We start from the raw sequence: 20,752 nt of genomic DNA, 5'->3' as shown, positions 1-20,752 counted from the left end.
AAAGAAAGCCACAGACTGCTATGCACTCCATCAGCAGTACTCTTCAATCGAATGGTCTGTGAGGATTACAGAGGCACCTAAGCCAACAATAACAAGCACCTTCCATGTGGATGCAAATTAGAACGTTGACATAATAAACTCCTTACTCGGGACAAGTTGGCGTTCAGTACTTGCCACCCCACATCATGTGAAGGCAAAGCTGTTAATAGAATTTGCCCCTAGAGTGACCAAAGGCAGAGCCCAGAGAGCTTCTGCCCCGTTTGTACCCTGTGGTGGTGGTGAGAGTGTGGGTGTAAACTCCCGGTTGCACACTGTCTTCTTATGACCACACAATGGTTAATTTGTATTTCTCCTCTCAAATATCACTTTTAAAGGTCACTCTTCTGTTTGCTAAACTATACATAGGTAAGCAACATCAGAATAGAGCCCTCAGTGTGCATTTGAGGTTTACTATCAATACACTCTTTTCTTTTTTTTTTTTAATTGAAGTACAGTTGATTTACAATATTATATTAGTTTCAGGTATACAACATAATGTTCCAGTACTTTACAGATTGTACTCCATTAAAAGTTATGACAAGATAATGGCTATGATTCCCTGTGCTGTACAATATATCCCTGTTACTTATCTGTTTTATACATAGTGGTTTGTATCTCTCAATCCCATTCCCTAGCATCATACTTTTTAAATGATTTCAAGTATATATTACTTTTTTTGTACTTTTAATGATATTCTAGGACATCTTTGAGTTTATGTAGTGTCTCAGTATTTTTTAGTTTAGTGTAATTTCACATATATTATCTCATCCTCTTTTTTAATATTCCCATGGGATAAGAAAGGTATTTAAAAAAAATAAATTAACAATTATATAGACTAAGATAATAAGACACAAAAAGATAATTCGTCAAAGTTGCAAGGTGAGTTTTAGCAGGATACAATAGCAATAGCAACAACAAAAACAAAAAGACATTGAAACAGAATATCAAAGGAGATAAACGGCTTTTATCAGGCCCACCAGATAACCTCTAAAATCTCAGAATTATAACATATAAAGACAACCAACCAAACAATCAACAATTATTGGGCACTTATGATATGTCCAATTCTATTTTCTAATTTTACAGTACATTATTATTTTACTTATGTTGAGAAATTAACCTTAATTAGTTACTGCCAAAGAGTAGGAAGAGTGTAAAATGCCTTTCCTCTTATAATTGTCTGGAAGCGAGTTCTATCTTTCATTGTACCTACATGGTGACCAGATGCCAAGATGGTCCCAAATGATCCCAGCATGTAATCTCCTCCTCTTGAGTGTGCACTGGCCCAGGGACTTGTGCTAACAAATAGACTATAGCAAAAGTGGCAGAAAGTCACTTCAGTGATTAGATGACATAAGATGGTAACTTCCATCTTGCTAGCAGACCCTCTCCCTTGCTGGCTTTGATGAAGGAAGCTGCTATATGGAGAAGCCATATGAAACTCAGGATGGCTGACAGCCAACATCTAGCAAGGAACTGAGGCCCTCAGGTCAACAACTTTCAAGGAACTGAATCCTGCCAATAAACACATAAGCTTGGAAGCAGATCTTTCCCTAGTAAAGCCTTCATATGAGACCACAGCCTAACTGATAACTTGCTTGCAGCCTGTGAGAAACCCTGAAGCAGAGAATGCAGATAAACTGTGCCTGGACTCCTGACCCACAGAAACTGTAAGATAACAACTGTCTGCTGCTTTAAGTTACTGAGTTTGTAATGATTTGTTATGCATTAGTAGATACCTAATACTGTCTCTGACTTAAAGAAAATGCATTTCAGGTTTGAGATTTATCAATTACTTCAAAGGATGCCTTGGCTTAATTGTTGGCACGGGATAACCCACGACAACTTCATACCCTAAAGATATTCTAGTAAATAACAAGATACTAGAAATCACTTCTCATTTTCATGTCTGAATTAACTTCAGAATAATTACCTATTGTCAACACTACCAGGTGTTATATAAAATGCATTAAAAACTTCATTTGTTAGCTATTCACAGAAGCTTTTTTTCTATATTGAAATATCTATTAAAGTAGAATACTTAACTTGCAAAAATGGTATTTCTCATCTGATTGTAACATATAAAAGTATATGAAATTACAAATCAGATTATTAAATTCATTCTGGATATGTGTTTTGGAAGAGTCGAGTCGCATGTCATGATGTTAAATCTTACTCAGAACTACTTCAAAGGTTTAAAAGCTTCAATGAAATCCCATGGCACTGTCTAATGAATAATGAGGCTATCAATGTCATTCATTGCCATATAACATAGTATTCCTTAAACTTGGATATAAATAGAACTTCTCACGCTTTATCTAAGCTCCCATATACTAATTTTAGTAAACAGTGGTCAAATTTGGGAAAGTTAATGTTCACACTATTCACAGGATTTTGAATTTTACAGTCTTGGATTATATTACTGAACCTCTGTAACTTTTGTACTTTAATGGCTCCTATTTTTAAAAACCTATAATCAGGAGGGAGGGAGACGCAAGAGGGAAGAGATATGGGAACATATGTATGTATAACTGATTCACTTTGTTATAAAGCAGAAACTAACACACCACTGTAAAGCAATTATACTCCAATAAAGATGTTAAGAAAAAAAACCCCAAAACCTATAATCACATACATGAGGACCCTCCATCCACTTTATTATATTAACTACACTTCCCTAAAATGAGTCAAGTTTTTTTTATGTTAGCCATGACCTGCTCAAAATATTCCAGATTCACAATAATAAGATAGTATATTCTCTTCCAGCGTCCTAAGGAGGCTGCCTATTTTACTTGGTCATGGCCTTGCTATATGGTGCGGTTGAATTCACACAGGGCATGAAGCTTGAAAACAGATACACCTAGAATGCACTGTGTGGCTTTGAACAAGATACTTATTTAAGCTTCAGATCTCTCCTCTGTAAAACGAAACAAATTTCCTGTTTTGAAGAGATATAGTAAGTGTACAGGGAGAAAAATGATGTATAAAATTCAAAACTAAGAGTGAAAATGGGAGTGTATAATTTCTTTCCAGATAATTTTATCTATACCTATAGATGCAAGAATATAAAATACTCAAGGGACAATTTTCAGAGAGAAAAACAAACAGAAAGCTTAACTTCTCTGCACAAAGGAAATAAATGGAAATTTTGGAGTGAAAGAGAGTACAGAAGAAAGGAGGTGGGTGTGGAGCAAGACGAGAGAGAGCCAGAACACAGTGTTTAAATTAAGAGGTAGGTGTCCATGGAGATCTGTGGGAAAACACCTGGAAGCAGCAATTCCAGTGATGAGTATGTCTAAGAAACTGCAAAGTGATGCAAGGTAATTGTATTGCCCCGAAACGTAATAGATTTTCTTGAGCAGGAAAATTCTTACTGTGAATGTTGTATGGGGAACTCAAACATAAGGAACACTTGGGAACCACATCTGGCCATCGGGGTTGGTGGGGGGGAAGTACAGCTGATGGGATGAAATGAGACACAATTGATAATGGAACCTTGGGGGAGACAGGAAGCTGGAGAAAGAACTGACTTTGAGAAAGATTACAAGCTACTTAGAGTTGGGGGAGATCAAACACTCAAAGGAATATGGGGGAGAGAGTTTAAACTAATTGTCTGTAAGTCTCAAAGAATAGAGTGATCCCAGCTGACATCTGTATTACTTAAAGATTTAAATTAGCTAGAATAGAGCCTACTTCAGCACTCAATAAACACAATTTGAGATAAACTCAAGGAGTTTAAGGAATTACTTTCCCAATTAGCTGAAAATAAATCAGACAGAAGTAAAGAATTTGACTTATTAAAGAAATTCACCTGTTTGGACTTGAATCATTTCTAATCATTCGATGGATGCATTAATTCAATGGAGGCAACGCTTTCCCAACATACACGTATCACATTTACACTTTAGCTTACAATTTAATTTTCAATTATACCTCAGTAAAATAACAATAAAATACATATAATCAAACAACTTATGCAGTTATATTCAGTATTGTATGCCTATATCTATACACACATATAACTATTAAGCTACAAAGTAAATGCATTGGAATCCTATTATTAGTATGTTCTTACCATGGAATTTATAACACTCTCCAGCCTGTGGGCCCTAGCTGTTCCCTCTCCCAGAATGGCTCCTCTGCTCAAATCTTGTCCTTTATGTGAGGGCTCCCCCAACTACACTCCTTAAAATAGCAGCATTTATTTCTCATGGTTTATTTCTCGAGATTGGAAAGTCCAAGATCAAGTGGCTGGCTGGTCCAGTTCTTGGCCAGGGTCCTCTTCCTGGCTATGTCCTTACAAGGTGGAAAGCGAGAGAGCTCTGTGGGGTCTCTTTAATAAGAGCACTAATCCTATTCATGAGGGCTCCACCCTAGGACCTAATCACATCCCAAAGACCTACCTCCTAATACCATCATCTTGTGAGTTAGAATTTCAACATATGTATTTGGTGAGGGGGACACAAACATTCAGACCATAACACCTCATAAAACCAGATCTGTCCTGCTGTTGCTTTGTAAAGAACTTAGCATATGCTATCACAGATACTTATCTACATGTGGATTGTGTTTAATTGTAGAGTATGATCGTCTCAAGTCCGGGTTCATATCATATTGTCTTTCTATCCTGACTGTGACACACAGCTGTGTGCACAGTGGTCACTCAATAGGTTCCTATGGAAATGATTTGTTGAGAAAGTAATGGCACCAAAGTCCCACGATTCCATCTCACTGCTTTCTCATCCTGTAATACAGGATGAGATACTCATTTTCTTTCTGCCATCCATTCAGAAGGTTTCTTTGGGTTAATAACCAGCGTAGGAAGGAGCAGTTACATTTTTCATCTCACTCTTTTCAAGTCTGAGTTAAACTGTTTATATACTGAGAGGGAGCCTTGTGTCTTGGAAAGAGGGATGCATTTTTTAGCTTTAGGTCTGGAGCAACCACCTAATATTTATATGACTCTGGAGAAATCATTTTCCATCTGTAAGGTTCATTTTCCTTATTTATAAAAGATAAACAAACAAGCAAACAAATAAACCAAAGGGGGTGAGAATCCTGGGGGAGGGTGGTATTTGACCTGGTAGGATCGCAAGCTATTTGGTAATCAGATGAAATTATATATACGAAAGCCTTGACACAGCATAAATGTAAACTGTTAATATTATTTTGAAAAGTTGGAGGATAACTTTATTTATATAACTTTATTTATATATAAACATGGGTAAGCATTACTCTTTAGTTAAATGATTATTATCCCCCAAGTTCACAAATTTAAACTCCAGAATCATAAAGTGATTCAAAGATCAAAAGAAATACACACAAATGCACTCATAATTAGAATGTCATAATAATAAATTTTACTTGCTACTTTTGATTTCTTGGGGTTTAGAAACAAACAACTTGCTCAGCATGTTTTGGCAGAACTTCTTTTTAAAAAACAAGAAGGTTAACTACCAAATTATGAGGACAGCAAATGGAAAAAAACAACAGTAATGCTCCTAAATAAAGATATGAACACTAATTCTATATTGGAAATCAAACTAGTTTGTTTTAAATTGGAGGTTGTGTGGGTTACTTTTTTTATTTACTTCTTATATTGGATAAGTTTTCCAAGAGTCTTATTATACTTAAAAAGGAGTTCCATTTTTTAGTTCTTTCCTCCAAATGTATGAGCATTTTTTTAAAGAAACTCTGTGACGTAGATTGACAGAGAAATAAACATGTTCCTCTATTTTAGTCTTATTTAAATACATGTGGTGCATTAAGGTGTGACTAGCACTAAAAATACACACTCCATGTTAAGAAATTGTATCATTAGGATACAACATGTAGGAATGTAGTAAGAAACTTTCAGTCACTCCGTGTGTGTGAAATAGTATTCTATGGCTATATACTTTTTAACTGAGGACATCAGTGTGTACTTTGTCCACCAACTAGGGAGAAACATAAAGGGAACCAATCTCTGTGGGAGGAAGACTCTTCCAAATAATTCAGATCTAAAGGATTTACCACAAGAATTTCCCAGGGCTCTACTAGTTTTGGGGGAAATCAAAGTGGTAAGTCCATGTCCAACACCCACGTCAGTATTTCTAGGGTCAGTTTATTTTTAAAAAATCCTTTTCATTATCAGGTAAACTGGCAGTTTTCATAGGATTTTATTAGTAAAATCAGTAAAGGCAAAAAAATTGAAATACAGGAAATATTAAAAACAAAAAATCCGCTAGCTTACAGGGCACAGAATGGCTGTGCTAAAATAATTTAAAAGTTGCCTCAGCCTTCCTGAGTGACAGTAGACAAGCACTCTAGTTCCGGTTCTTTCACTGACTGACTTGACTTGGTTGACGCTCAAAGATGATGAGACTACAAACTGAAATAGCTTCAGGAGCTGGTGTGAATCACAGGCCCTCTCAGAAGCTACGTTTGGAATTACGTTATGGATATAAACACATCACTTTGACACTCTGGTTTCAGGGTTGAGTGTATTTCTCCATTCAGTGTCCTCAGCAACCTTGGAGATGGAAGATATTTCCATTCCTGGACCCCAGTTTCCTCCATCGAGTTTCAAATCATTCTTTACTGAACTTGTAGGCAACTTTGCTTTCACTAAGTCTCTCTTATTCCTTAGGCCGTCACTTCTGCTATAAGCCCTGATGTGTTGTTTGGCTTGTTTAAAACTTCTTTAGCCACTGTTTACAAATAACAAATGTTGGCAAGGATGTTGAGAAGAGGGAAGTCTTGTGCACTGTTGGTGGGAATGTAAATTGGTGCAGCCACTATGGAGAACAGTATGGAGGTTCCTTAAAAAACTAAAAATAGAACCATCATAGGATCCAGCAATTCCACTCCTAGGGATATATGTGAAAAAAACAAAAATGCTAATTTGAAAAGATACATGCACCCCAATGTTCATAGTAGCATTATTTAAAATAGCCAAGACACGGAAACAACTTAATTGTCCATCAACAGGTGACTTGATTAAGAGGATGTGGTATGTATATGCAATAGAATATTACTCAGCCTCAAAAAGAATGAGATCCTGCATTTGCACCAACGCGGGTAGACCTAGAGAGTATTATGCTTAGTGAAGTAAGCCACGCAAAGACAAATGTTGCATGTTATCATTTATGTGTGGAATCTAAAAAAATAAAACAAGCAAATAAATGTAACAAAACAGAAACAGACACAGAGATAAAGAGAACAAACTAGTGGTTACCAGTGGGGAGAGGAGAGAGGGGAGAGGGGAGGGGGAAGGGCCAAGATAAAGATAGGGGATTAAGAGGTACCATCTGCTATGAATAAAATAAATAAGTTACAAGGATATATTGTATAGCATAGGGAACATAAGCAACATTTTATAATAATTTTAAATGGAGTATAATCTATAAAAATATAGAATCACTGTGTTGTACACCTGAAACTAATATAATATTGTAAATCAACTATATTTCAATTAAAAATATTATAATGTAAAAAAAAGTTTTCATGAAAGAAGGATTTCATGGTGAAATCCATTTGGAGAAACTGAGTTAAAGTTAAATTGCAGAGTTTCTTAGGTTTTCAGTGTACAGTGTTTATATCTAAGCTAGAGATAAAGTGTGGAGCATTTTCCAGAATTTAATAGTGTAACACTTTTTCTCAATGGAGCGTACCTTGAGGAATGGTGCTCTGGTTGGATGTTATATAATAATAACTCTACTCATGTGCAAAATAAAGCCTTGCAATCCATGTTCACAGTTAGCATGTCGGCTTCATTTGCCAGCTCCTGCTTGTAGCCATGCCATTGGTGTGAGAGGATTGGAAAGTGGGATTGTGGAGTTGGGGATTGGGCACAGTTTTTCAAGGGCCCTGAATTGACCTCATTATCTCCTCATTTTATAGGGCTATTAGAACACTCAGTATTTTTCTAAGACCACTTTTCCTTCTTAGAATTTTTGCTATGTTCCCTAGACCCTCAAATGCTTGAAATGGTATACTCTTATGAGTAGAAGATCTATGAATAGAAGATCTTGTGAATAGAGGATCTATGGACTTTGATTGCCATAAATGTTCAAACTCTTCCTGGTTTTACTTCCCAGATATTCCATTTGATCCTGTGTTGTATTGACATACAATTTCAATCTGTGTAGCTGGACAATTAAATAATTTAAACATGCAATAATAATAACATCTAGGCCTTATGAGTAAAATTGCTCTTTTTTAAAGGATTGCCTTCCAGAATTCTAAAAATTAAATTAAATAATGTGTATTAAGTGTGAAGCATGATACCTGCTACATAGCAACTAATAAATGGTAAGAACTCTTTTTTTCTACGACCAAATCCTAATGACCCAGCTTGTTTTAATCAACCAAAGCCATATTCTCTGGCCATGGCTAATAGAAACCCTTCACTCAAGCTAAATTAAACATATTTTCTTTACTGTCCCAAATAGTAAGTAAGAGGTGGTCACTCCCTCTAAAGAAAGTCAGATAAAAACCTTAACCTGTCTCAGCCTACAAAGGCCCTTTCCTGGAGAATGTCTCTGAACTTAGGCAATCGGAATACCTATTCTGTAACTTTGTTCATTTTGTTTGAATTGTGAGGGTAGGGAACAACTACATTATTTTAGCTTAGCTTTCCTTTGTGAGCCAAGAGCAGTGTGGCAACTTAGAACCTTTTTGCATTTTCCTGTTTTTCCTACTTTGAGCAGATTGGGTTCAAATCAATATATGTGGAATGCCAAATGGCAGGCCATCATTCTGAATTTCTGAAGCTTATAAACTCATTGAAGGCAAAAGGGTGAGTATAAAAATGATTATAATATAAATTGGAGTAAGCTAAGCGAGATATGCCAAAAACCTATGGTAAATTGGAGGAGAGAGATGTTATATAGTGTTGGTGGAGATGAAGACAGACATCTCAACTGAAGTAGCAGGTGTAATTGTCTTGAAGGCTGGATAAGATTTTAACAAATGGAAGAAAGGAATTAAGACATTCCAGATGTGGAAAAACCGAAACATAAAGGAGCTTAAGTAAATATAAAAATATGGAAAAGCAGCCAGTGTATTTGGGTAACAGCTAGCTATAGTAATCAAAATAAAAATAGTATGGTATTGGCATAAAAACAGACACTGGATCAAAGGAAAACAGTAGCGAGCCCAGAAATAAACCCATGCATATAAGGTCACTTAATCTTCGACAAAGTACCAAGAGCATACAATGGGGAAAGGATAGTTTCTGCAAGAAATGATGTTGGGAAAATTGGATATTCACATGCAAAAGAATGAAACCGGGTCCCTATCTTACACCATACACAAAAATCAACTCAAAACGGATTAAAGACTTGAACATGAACCGGAAACTGGTAAAATTCCTAGAAGAAAACATGGACAGTAAGCTCCTTGGCATCAATCTCGGCAATATTTTTTTGGACTTGATGCCCAAAGCAAAGGCAGCTAAAGCAAAAATAAACAAGTGGAACTACATCAAACTAAAAAGCTTCTGCACAGCAAAGAAACTATCAATAAAATGAAAAGGCAACCTATGGAAGGGGAGCAAATATTTGCAAACCATATATCTGTTAAGGAGTAAACACCCTATATACGAGGAACTCATACAACTCAGTAGCAAAAACAAACCAAAACAAAATTTATAAAAATCTGATTTTTAAAAAATGGTCAGAGGACCTGAGTAGGCATTTTTCCAAAGAAGACATACAGATAGCCAACAGGTACATGAAGAGGTACTTAATCATCAGAAAAATGCAAATCAAAACCATAATGAAAAATCAGCTCACATACATTAGGATGCCTGTTATCAAAAAGTTAAGAGATAGCAGGGCTTCCCTGGTGGCTCAGTGGTTGAGAGTCGGCCTGCCGATGCAGGGGACACGGGCTCGAGCCCTGGTCTGGGAGGATCCCACATGCCGTGGAGCAACTGGGCCCGTGAGCCACAGCTACTGAGGCTGCGCGTCTGGAGCCGTGCTCCGCAATGAGAGGCCGCGACAGTGAGAGGCCCGCGCACCGCGATGAGGAGTGGCCCCCGCTTGCCGCAACTGGAGAAAGTCCTCGCGCAGAAACGAAGACCCAACACAGCCAAAAATAAATAAATAAATTTATTAAAAAAGATAAGAGATAGCAAATGCTGGCTAGGACATGGAGAAAAAGAAACACTTTTACACTATCATTGGGAATGTAAGGTGGTACAGTTAGTATTGAAGCCATTAAAAACAGAACTAAATTAAAGAATTAAAAATAGGACTACCATATGATCCAGCAATCCCACTTCTGGGTATATATCCAAGGAAATGAAATCATTTATCTCAAAGAAATATCTGTACTCTCTTGTTCATTGCAGCATGATTCATAATAGCCAAAGAAGTATGGAAACAATTTATGTGATGGTCTACAGATGAATGGATAAAAATGTTTTATATATATATATATATATATATATATATATGTATGTATATATACACACATATATAAATATATAGAAAGAGAGAGAGAAATATTATTCAGCCATAAAAAGGGAAATCCTGCCATTTGTGACAACGTGGATGACCTTGAGCATGTTATGCTAAGTGAAATAAGCCAGACAGAGAAGGAAAAAGGCTGCATGGTATCACTTATATATGGAATCTAAACAAAAAACAAAAAGTTAAATTCATAGAAACAGAGAAGAGAACAGTAGTTGTCAGGGGCTGGGAAGCAAGAAAAATAGGGAGAGGTTGGTAAAAGGGTACAAACTTTCACCAACCTCTCTGAGATATAAGATGAATAAGGTCTGAGGATCTAATGTAACAATGTTGTAAAGTTGAAATTTGCTGAGAGCAGAACTTGTGTTCTCACCAAAAAAAAAAAAAAAAGAAAACAAACAACAGGTAAATATGTGAGGTGAAGAATGTGTTCACTAACAATGCGGATCCTTTCATAAGGTATATGTATATTAAACCATCAAGTTGTACACTTTCAATGTACTACAAATTACCCCAATAAAGCTGAAAGAAATCAAAGACTTAAAAATTAAATGCAGAAAAAAATATACAGAAGATCAAAAATGTATTTCTTGTTCTCTCATAAGATGCTTTTGGATACATTTTTCAACAACACAGGCTAGTAAAACAAGAATGAGAGATCCGTGGAATACAGATAGAAGGATGAGTTAAAGAACGGTGAAGAATTATAGAATTGAACTGTGAGCCAGTTCAAAGAGCAGAAATATGAAGGTCTGAGTGAGGGAAGGACTCAAAAAAAGAGGAGGAAGAGGAGGAGAAAGAAGAAAAAGAAGAAGAAGAAATAATACATTATCAAATGGATGTGACTATTTGAAAACTGAATTGCTGGGCATTTGACAGCCTCTTATAATATTTCAAAAAATTAATTTTAGGTACATCAAAAATTAAAACAATAAAATAGCAGAGTAATTTTATAAGAAATAAAATGTAATAACATATTTTCTGTTGTTTACTTTTAATATTCACATTATAATAATGATGCATTGGAATTTTATTTAACAAAAAAAAATGTGATATAATTATTTTGTAATGGTGCAGTAAAGGGAAGTGGCTCCATAAAAGAAAGTCACTATTCAGTGTTATATAAAAATGGAAGTAAATAGCAGTAATAAAAGAAAAGCAAGTTAAAAGTGGGTCCCTCTGGGGAGCAGGATTGTGGGGATGCTATTTGGGGGTTTTTTTTTTGTTTTAATATAAGCTTTTTAGTAATGATTGCGTTTTTAATCAAATGCCTACATATAAAATGATTTTAATAAAAATAAATTTGACAAAAATAAAAATTCACTTTAAAAAGTCTATAAAACTTCCACATACAGTCATTATAGCTAAATAACTATAACTAATAGGTAAATGGAACAGACAGTGCAGACAATTAGCCATGTAGAAGTCAGAGGATAATCAGCCCTGGTGTCATGAAAATAGATTTTGTAGACAGTGAACAATGAGAAGTTCCTTGCGGCTGGATCACACAAAGAGTGTTGAAGGGGGAGACCGGCAATAGGGCAGGTGGTGATGGGCTTTGAGTATCATGGTGAGTTGTTGGAACTTTATACTGTGGTCAGTAAGAAGCTAGCTTGAGTTGTAAACAGAGGAGAAAGAAAATTAAATTCATTTTTTGGAAAGATACCTGGCACCAAACTGGAAAAGGGAAGGAATTTTGGAACGTAGAATAATAAATAGCTGTTGCAATAGTTTTGAGACATGATGAGGGTCACAGAGGCAGTGGAAATAGAAAAAGATCCAATTCAGGAAATATTTCTGAGATAAAATCAGTAATGCTTCATGAAGAATTGGATGTGGGGAATGAGGGACATATTCTAGGATAAATCTAAGCTTTCTAACAAGGGAAATTGAGAGACTGGTGACCCATATAATTGACCCTAGGAAAAGTGGAAGAGACAATTCTGCTGCTGCAGATATCTGAGAAAATCAATAGAACATGTGTTTCTCCAAAGTAGGTGGCACACCTGGAGAGTTAGTGTGGGCATATGCTTTGCACAGTCAGAAAGTCGGATGAGCTAAAATTAATTTTCTTTATTTCTCCTTAAATGAAGTTACTTTTGTTCATAAAATGTCAATTTCAGTTGTAATAGAAAATGTAACCTTGCTATTTTAATGTAACTCAATCAGACCCTGTTAGATCTCAGTCACCTTTGGGTAACTACTTACACTCTACAAGGACGTCTCCAGCTTCCTTTTCTCCTTCCCTTAAGACCAGAAGGGAGTGATCTAGGTTCAGTAAACCTAGGAAGGAAGCAGAGAGTTAAGTGGTGTGGCTTGTGAATTGTCCTGGCACCAAAGGAAGCGTGTCCATTCTATGGTCCTCACATATCCTTGCTGGCCTCAGCTGGCACTGCTCTTTCTTGCACAGTTGCCTCCATCCCTAGTACATCTGCTGCCAATGTCCATAATCTTGCCACGGCTCCTGCTTCTCAGGGCCATATGTTATGCATTCTAATCTCCCCAATGAAAGTTTAGTTCTTCTCAGCTGGACCTCAAAATTATTTCCACCTCTTGTTCAGAGGGTACAATTCCCCAGCATTTTTCCTGCAACTAGCTCGCACAGGCTGTAATTTTTAAGCCCGCACTCTGGACACCTCCCACAGACAGCAGCTCTGGCACTCAAAATCATGTTGAACTCTAGGTTTCTCCTTAAAAATCAACATACACATGGAAAAAAACACTTTTCTCTTGTAAATTATTGAAAGTTTTCTTTATTTTTCTCTGATTGAACACAATTTATTTCTTAAGGATTTAAGAGCTCACGTTTATTCTCAGTATGGAGTTGTCTGTGAATGTCATACATGGTTACTAGTACTAGTGTTTTTTTAGGGCAAAGATATCAACAGTTAATTATTCTACTTAGGTCTAATGGATCCTTATTTTTCTTTACTAAGCCACTGAACCCATGCATTTATATATATATATACACTTCTCTATATATACAGATATATATGTATACACGGATATATGTATATATATGTGTATATGTGTATACGGATATATATGTGTACATAGATATATATGTATGTGTGCATAGCTATTTCAAGTAAACCAATCACTTTCAGTTACATCCTTTGGTGGGGATGAGTAAGGTCACAATATATGTGAATCTGACAAGTGGAGGCCATGGCAAGAATACGGTTATATCAATAAAAATGCCCTAAGGGCACTAAAGTCTAAGGCAAATCGTTCTGGTTTAGAGGGCAGATCTTCACTGTATTGAAGGTCAGCAAGAACAAATGAAGGCACACACATCAGATACTCCACCTATGATATTTCAGGACACATTATAATCCCCCTGTGTATCCCATGGTTAAAGGAAAGAGAAGGGGATTTGGGGGAGAATTCAAAGTTGACTCAGTAGTTACATGAAACAGACTGCTAAAAATTAGTCATAAAGAAAATCTTTATTTTTTCAAAACATAGAAATAGTATGCATATTCTTCTAACCATAAGAAAATATAAATAGACTTTTTTTTTTTAAACAAGAGCGCAATCTTTTTTTTTTTAAGATTTATTGATTGATTGATTGATTAATTGACTGATTGATTGCTATGTTGGGTCTTCGTTTCTGTGCTAGGGCTTTCTCTAGTTGTGGCAAGCGGGGGCCGCTCTTCGTCGCGGTGCACGGGCCTCTCACTATCGCGGCCTCTCTTGTTGTGGAGCACAGGCTCCAGATGCGCAGGCTCAGTAGTTGTGGCTCACGGGCCTAGCTGCTCCATGGCATGTGGGATCCTCCCAGACCAGGGCTCGAACCCACGTCCCCTGCACTAGCAGGCAGACTCCCAACCACTGTGCCACCAGGGAAGCCCTATAAATAGACTTTAATAGCAAAATGAAATAAAATAGACAATACATAGCCTTCCACCTGGAAATCTAAAAGAAAATGTTTCCTTAAATAATACGTCAAAATGGAAATAAACTACGTAAAAAAATGTATAGAATTTGACAATAATGAAAACTCTAGATATCAACACCTAACATATATAGCAAAATCAGAGAAAATTAATAGCCTCAATCATTCACATTAATAAAAGAAGCATAAACATAAATAAAAATTCAACTAAAGGATTGAGAAAAATAACAACAAAATCAACTGAAAGCACAGAAGAAAAAGGTGAAGATAAAAATAGAATTAATGCATTTTAAAAGCAATAAAAATGATACCAAGAGCAGTTTTTGAAAATGCCAAAGAATGTTAAAAATATAGATCATCTAACTAAATAGAGATATCACAAATACACAAAATACAAATGCTGAGTGAGTAATCACAGACACTTGGGAATTAAAAGAAGTATAAGATATCGTCTTGCTCAAAGTGAAGCAATTATATTTGAAAGTCTAATTAAAGTGAAAATTTGTTTTTACCAAACTACCCAAGAAGAACTAGAGAATTGAAAGGTACCAACAATTACAGAAAAGTATTTAAAGACCCACTCCCGCAACAAAGTAACAGGTCCAACTAGAAAAGCAGAAAACTCCTACCAAAGTTTTAAAAATATGTAACTTTAGTATTATTTACACCATATCAGAGTATTGTAAAAAAGGGAAAACTTTCATTTTTTTTCATAAATCCAGTATAACATTAGCACTAAAGCTGTTAAAGTATAGAAAATTTAATTTTATTTCATAAAAATTTAGCTAGTCCTCCAAGAAAAAAAAAAAAAGCCAAATCAATTGGAAAAGATAAATGAAAAACTGTGAAAAAGGTGTTTTTAATAGATATTCCAGGCAAGAAGCTAATACATTTAATAAACAAAGAGGTTATTCAAATGTAGAAGAAAAAAATAATAATCAAATAGGAAAACAAGTAGACATTTGAAACCATTTAAAATTAATGTTAAAAACCACCCACAAGGGGCTTCCCTGGTGGCGCAGTGGTTGAGAATCTGCCTGCCAATGCAGAGGACACGGGCTCGAGCCCTGGTCTGGGAAGATCCCACATGCCACGGAGCAACTAGGCCCATAAGCCACAATTACTGAGCCTGCGTGTCTGGAGCCTGTGCTCCGCAACAAGAGAGGCCGCGATAGTGAGAGGCCCGCGCACCGTGATGAAGAGTGGCCCCCATTTGCCACAACTAGAGAAAGCCCTCGCACAGAAACGAAGACCCAGCACAGCCATAAATAAGTAAATAATTAAAAAAAAAAAAAAAGAACACCCACAAGATGAGAAATAAAAATTAATCTATTCTGGGATATCATTTTTCTCTAATCAAATATGCAAAAACTGAAAAATATTGATAAAAATACTTTGACCAGGGTATGGATGTGGAGGTAGACTAGAGATAAATTAAGCCATAGCCATTAAAATTTTTAATGCATTTCCCCTTCGACTAATAATTTTACTTTCTATGATTTCAACCTATAGATACATGCACAGCATGCATTTCATCATTAATTTTAGCATTTTTACAGTAACAAAAATGGAAAACAAATGAAATTGTCCATCAATAGGTTATGCTATGTTTACCCATATAAATGTGTACATGCTGTATTCATTCAAAGCAATGAGTCAGGTCTGTGTTTATTGACATGGACTGATTTCCAAAATATGTTAAATGAGAAAAGCAAGATGCAGGACATTGTGCATATGCTATCAATTGTGCTAAAAATTGACAACAGACATATATATGTGTATATATATATATATATATATATATAATTTGCATTGAATGTCTATAGGAAGACATACAAGTAACTTGAGAACAGTTGCCTCTGAGGAATTACTTTGTATTGATTTTACTTTATTTTTAACTTGTTGCATGAAGTATCTATTTCAACAAAGAAAGAAGGAAAGAAAGGGAAGAAAGGGAGGGAGGGAGGGAGGGAGGAAAAATGTAGCTATTGGTGGAAGATAATGAGTTCAGTTTTAGACCATTTAAATATGCGCTGTTTTCAGGACCTCCAGGGACAAATTTTCAGTAAGCAGATGGAATTCCAGTCTAGAGGATGACAAAGAAGGAGAAACTAGAGTTTATAAATTTGTGATTCTTCAATGTGTAATAGACTTTGGAGGCGTGGATAAGATCATCTTGAGAGATATACGAGAATTTCTAAGACAGGAAATGTGGGAAACACAATATTTAAAAAGCAGGCAGAGGAAGAGGGGCCAACAAATGTCACAGATGAGTGGCCAGAGGAAGGGAAACAACAGAGCCAGAGGGGAGAAAGTTTCAACAAAAAAAAAACACATACCCTCCCACGTGTTTAACACCACTGAAAAAGCCCATGGTATATTGTATGAGCAGTGAATGAAGACCAGAACAGAAATTCTTTTGTTCTTATGTTAAATAAGACTACAGTATACCTATGCTTATACTCTGCAGATATAAAATACTACATTTTGAGTTGGTAAAGTAGACTGTATCCTTACTTATGATAATTATTATTTTTGCTCTGTAGGTGACTAACATGGTCCTACAAAAACCTAGCATTTAATCTCATGAATCAAAGGTTGAATAAATATACAATGTTTGACATACTGTAAAAAACAAATAAGCAGCTGTTGAATAAATGTTGAATAAGCACAACATACAAAATATTAATAGTTTAAGAATTATAATATATTCTGTAACAATAAATTAAATCAAGCAGCTATGAAATTGAGAATTAATCAGCTATGAGTGAGAGCTCATATCCTTTCTTATCCCTAATTATAAGCAATGAATTTAAGACTCATGTTAATTTCCCAGCTGTGGTGCAGGGAAGGAGAAAAGGAGGATGGGACGGAGAGAGGAGCTATTCTTGCATCACTACCATCGTGACACACACTATCACACACACACTATCACACACACACAGACATATACACGCAAACATAATAGTACAATTCACAAAGAAAGAATAAGACAAAAAAGAGCATTTTCTAGTTACTATACTACGGGTGACTTAAGATGGCATTTAAATAATAAATAACTATTACAAAGTAAAGGAGGCACTTTGGAAGACATTTTGGCAGTTTCTTACAAAAGTAAACATATGTTTAGCATAAAACCTACTAATCACACTCCTAGGTATGTGAAAACTTATCCTCACAAGAAGCTCCACATGAATGTTTATAGCAGCTTTGTTCATAGTTGCCAAAAATTGGAAGCAACCAAGAGACCTTTCACTAGGTGACTAAGAACCTTAACAAGGACCTGAGAGGTATCTCTTTGATTATTAAGAAAGATAGCGGGGCTTCCCTGGTGGCGCAGTGGTTGAGAGTCTGCCTGCCAATGCAAGGGACAGGGGTTCGAGCCCTGATCTGGGAAGATCCCACATGCTGCGGAGCAACTAGGCCCATGAGCCACAATTACTGAGCCTGCGCGTCTGGAGCCTGTGCTCCGCAACAAGAGAGGCCGTGATAATGAGAGGCCCGCGCACCGCAATGAAGAGTGGCCCCCGCTTGCCGCAACTAGAGAAAGGCCTCGCACAGAAACGAAGACCCAACACAGCCATAAATAAATAAATAAATAAATAAACCCAAAGTTTAAAAAAAAAAAGAAAGAAAGATAGCGATCAAATCAAAATACTTTGAATACTGAGAACCTGACATTATTGTCGAGCCTGTAAGTGCGAAGAAAAAATGCATTTCTTTTCTACATATTTTTAGGCAATTTAAAGAGTTATTTATTTATTTATCAGTTAGTTTTTTTAAAGAGTTTGATTTTGGATAGTTAAGATACCTTACAACTGACTGCAATTCAGGTAGATGTGTACACAAAAGTTTTGTATGAAAATGCTGCTTTTATGTACTTCTTTTTTATCACTGTTTTCATTATTACATAACCAAAATACACCATAGGTCACAGGTCCAAACAAGGCCATCGTCCATTGATAGATTCCCCTAACAATGCCACTGTAAATTAACCTAGTAGTTGATCGGTTTTCCAGTTTTAGAAGCCACTTTAGCTTTGTTGAATGTTAGAAGACATCCTGAACTTTGTGCATTGGATGCACTTCGATATCAGTAAAACATGATTTCCTCAAGGGGGAAAAGGGCTTTGGCCATAAGATAACTCTTACCAAAGTTTTGATGAGTTAAATGTAAATGAATCAGAAACGTATTATATTTCACTTGAAATATACAGGGATTTAAAAATTAAGGGGAAAAAGACTTGGCAAAATGTGTTTTGAAAAAAATTGTCTGGATATTCTCAGAATTCTAACTGCCACAAGTTTTGCCTATCCTTAATTTTTATAGTTTGACATTTAATCATGGAATCTGGTGGAACAGTATTGAAGATTTGGGGGGAAAGTGGGCTACAAACTAATTGCCATTTAGTCAGCAACACTGTGTTTTTTGTAATTAGCTGTCTAACAAAACTTAAATCTACATTCGCAGCAACAGGTTTTCTATTTTGACCTGGGTTCACATGTTGCTTCTTCCAGTTACCAGCTGTTTGACCTTGAGCAAGTGACTTAATATCTCTGGGCCTCAGATTTCTTATCTTTAAAATGAATGTAATTATATAATATTACCTAGATATACAATATACTTAAGAGCCTTGGGACATAGTAAGTATTCAATAAATATTAACAACTATTGGATAGCACAACTGCTTTTGTTACCGAAGACAAGACACTTCTAAATAACTTTTCTTTCTTAATTCCTACTGAAATTGTAGGAGTTAACCATCCAGACTCTAGTTATGGTGTATGGCTTCAAGCCCCCACCCAGTTTTATTTCTGAATTCTCCTGTTCTTTATCTCCACTCTATATTTTTCCTGTGAGGCTGCTCTTACATTCCATCTGCAGAGGAGGAGTTGTGGTCTACATCTGTCTGGGCATTTGGGATCAGGCACTATTCCTCTGCCCCTGCCATCCCATGGCTTACCACACTGCAGTAGCTCCACTCCTGGTTCCTTGTAATGCTCTTTCTGGGGAAGAGGGGTCCCATCACAACACCTCCCCCGCTCCAACCCTTGTCATCACCAGTAGAAGCGTCAATACTAGAAAGAAAAGCAAAATCTCATCTTGAGGTGGTACCTTTTCCCTGAGATGGTGCTCAAAACTGATCTTTTATTATTCACTCATTTATTCATCAAATATGTATTGAGGATATAACAAATGATTTGATCTATTATAGAAACCACATTTTATGAAAGACAGGTAAGTTAATTTATCATTGCCATTCAAAAATGTGCAATCTAGCTGAGGAGATGATAGATCCATAAATCATGATGTTATAGTGCAATCTACCTTTAAAGGATGAACTGAGGGGAAAAGACAGTGGTGCTGGAGAAGAGGATAGTGAAGGCTGAGAGCTCTCTGCAAGCTGCAGGGATCCAGAAAGACCCTGGAAGACGTGGGACTTGAAAACTAGATCTCGTGAAGTCAGACAGTTATTAAATAGATTAAGGAAGGAGGCAAGGACATTCTGAAAGTCAGAAGATGCAACCTGAGAATAAAGTCAGGGAATTTACATGGGACAGTAATAACATATAGCTGGAAAGAACACAGTAAGAAAATGCACCCTAATGTTTTTTAGGATGGTCTGCATATGGGGAATAAATACACACACACACACACACACACACACACACACATATATATACAAAATTCCAGTGGAATTAAATGTTCATGGGTCTTAATTTTGGTTCTCTGAGAGTTTGAACATTGACCTTAACTCTCCTGACGGTTTTCACCCAGGTACATGAACATTGTGTGCAAATAAACTCCAAATGACCCACTTGACACACCGTAGGTCCCAAATTCTACATGTATTCTGGATGCTGACTCCCTCCTGCTCCTTCCTCCTGAACCTCAAATACAGAGACTTTGCAAAAATTATCCTTGGCCCTTTCACTTATTCTGGTTTCCAACACAATTCTTAAAGCCCATGAAAATGAATCTCTCAACACTGCACCCTGTGAGCAAGTGAAGCTAAACTAACACAAAGGGAAAAATAAGTATACTTTTTAGTGCTTGTTATCATTGGTGGATTTGTTTTCTGGTTTGGTTGCTCTCTTCTTTCTTTCATTCTTTTTAAAATTACTTTATTTTTTTATTTTTAATAATTTTTTTCTATTTTAATAACTTAATTTTATTCTTTCTTTCGCTTTCTCTCTTTCATTCTTCCTTCCTTCCTTCTTTCCTTCCTTCCTTCCTCTCTTTCTTTCTTTCTTTCTTTCTTTCTTTCTTTCTTTCTTTCTTTCTTTCTTTCTTTCTTCTTTCTTTCTTCTCTCTCTCCCTTTTCTTCTGAGCTGTGTGGCTGACAGAGTCTTGGTGC

This window comes from Balaenoptera physalus, assembly GCF_965194825.1.
Source record: "Balaenoptera physalus genome assembly, chromosome: 17".
Classification (NCBI taxonomy): Eukaryota; Metazoa; Chordata; class Mammalia; order Artiodactyla; family Balaenopteridae; genus Balaenoptera; species Balaenoptera physalus.
Note: the sequence above shows the minus strand (reverse complement) of the source record.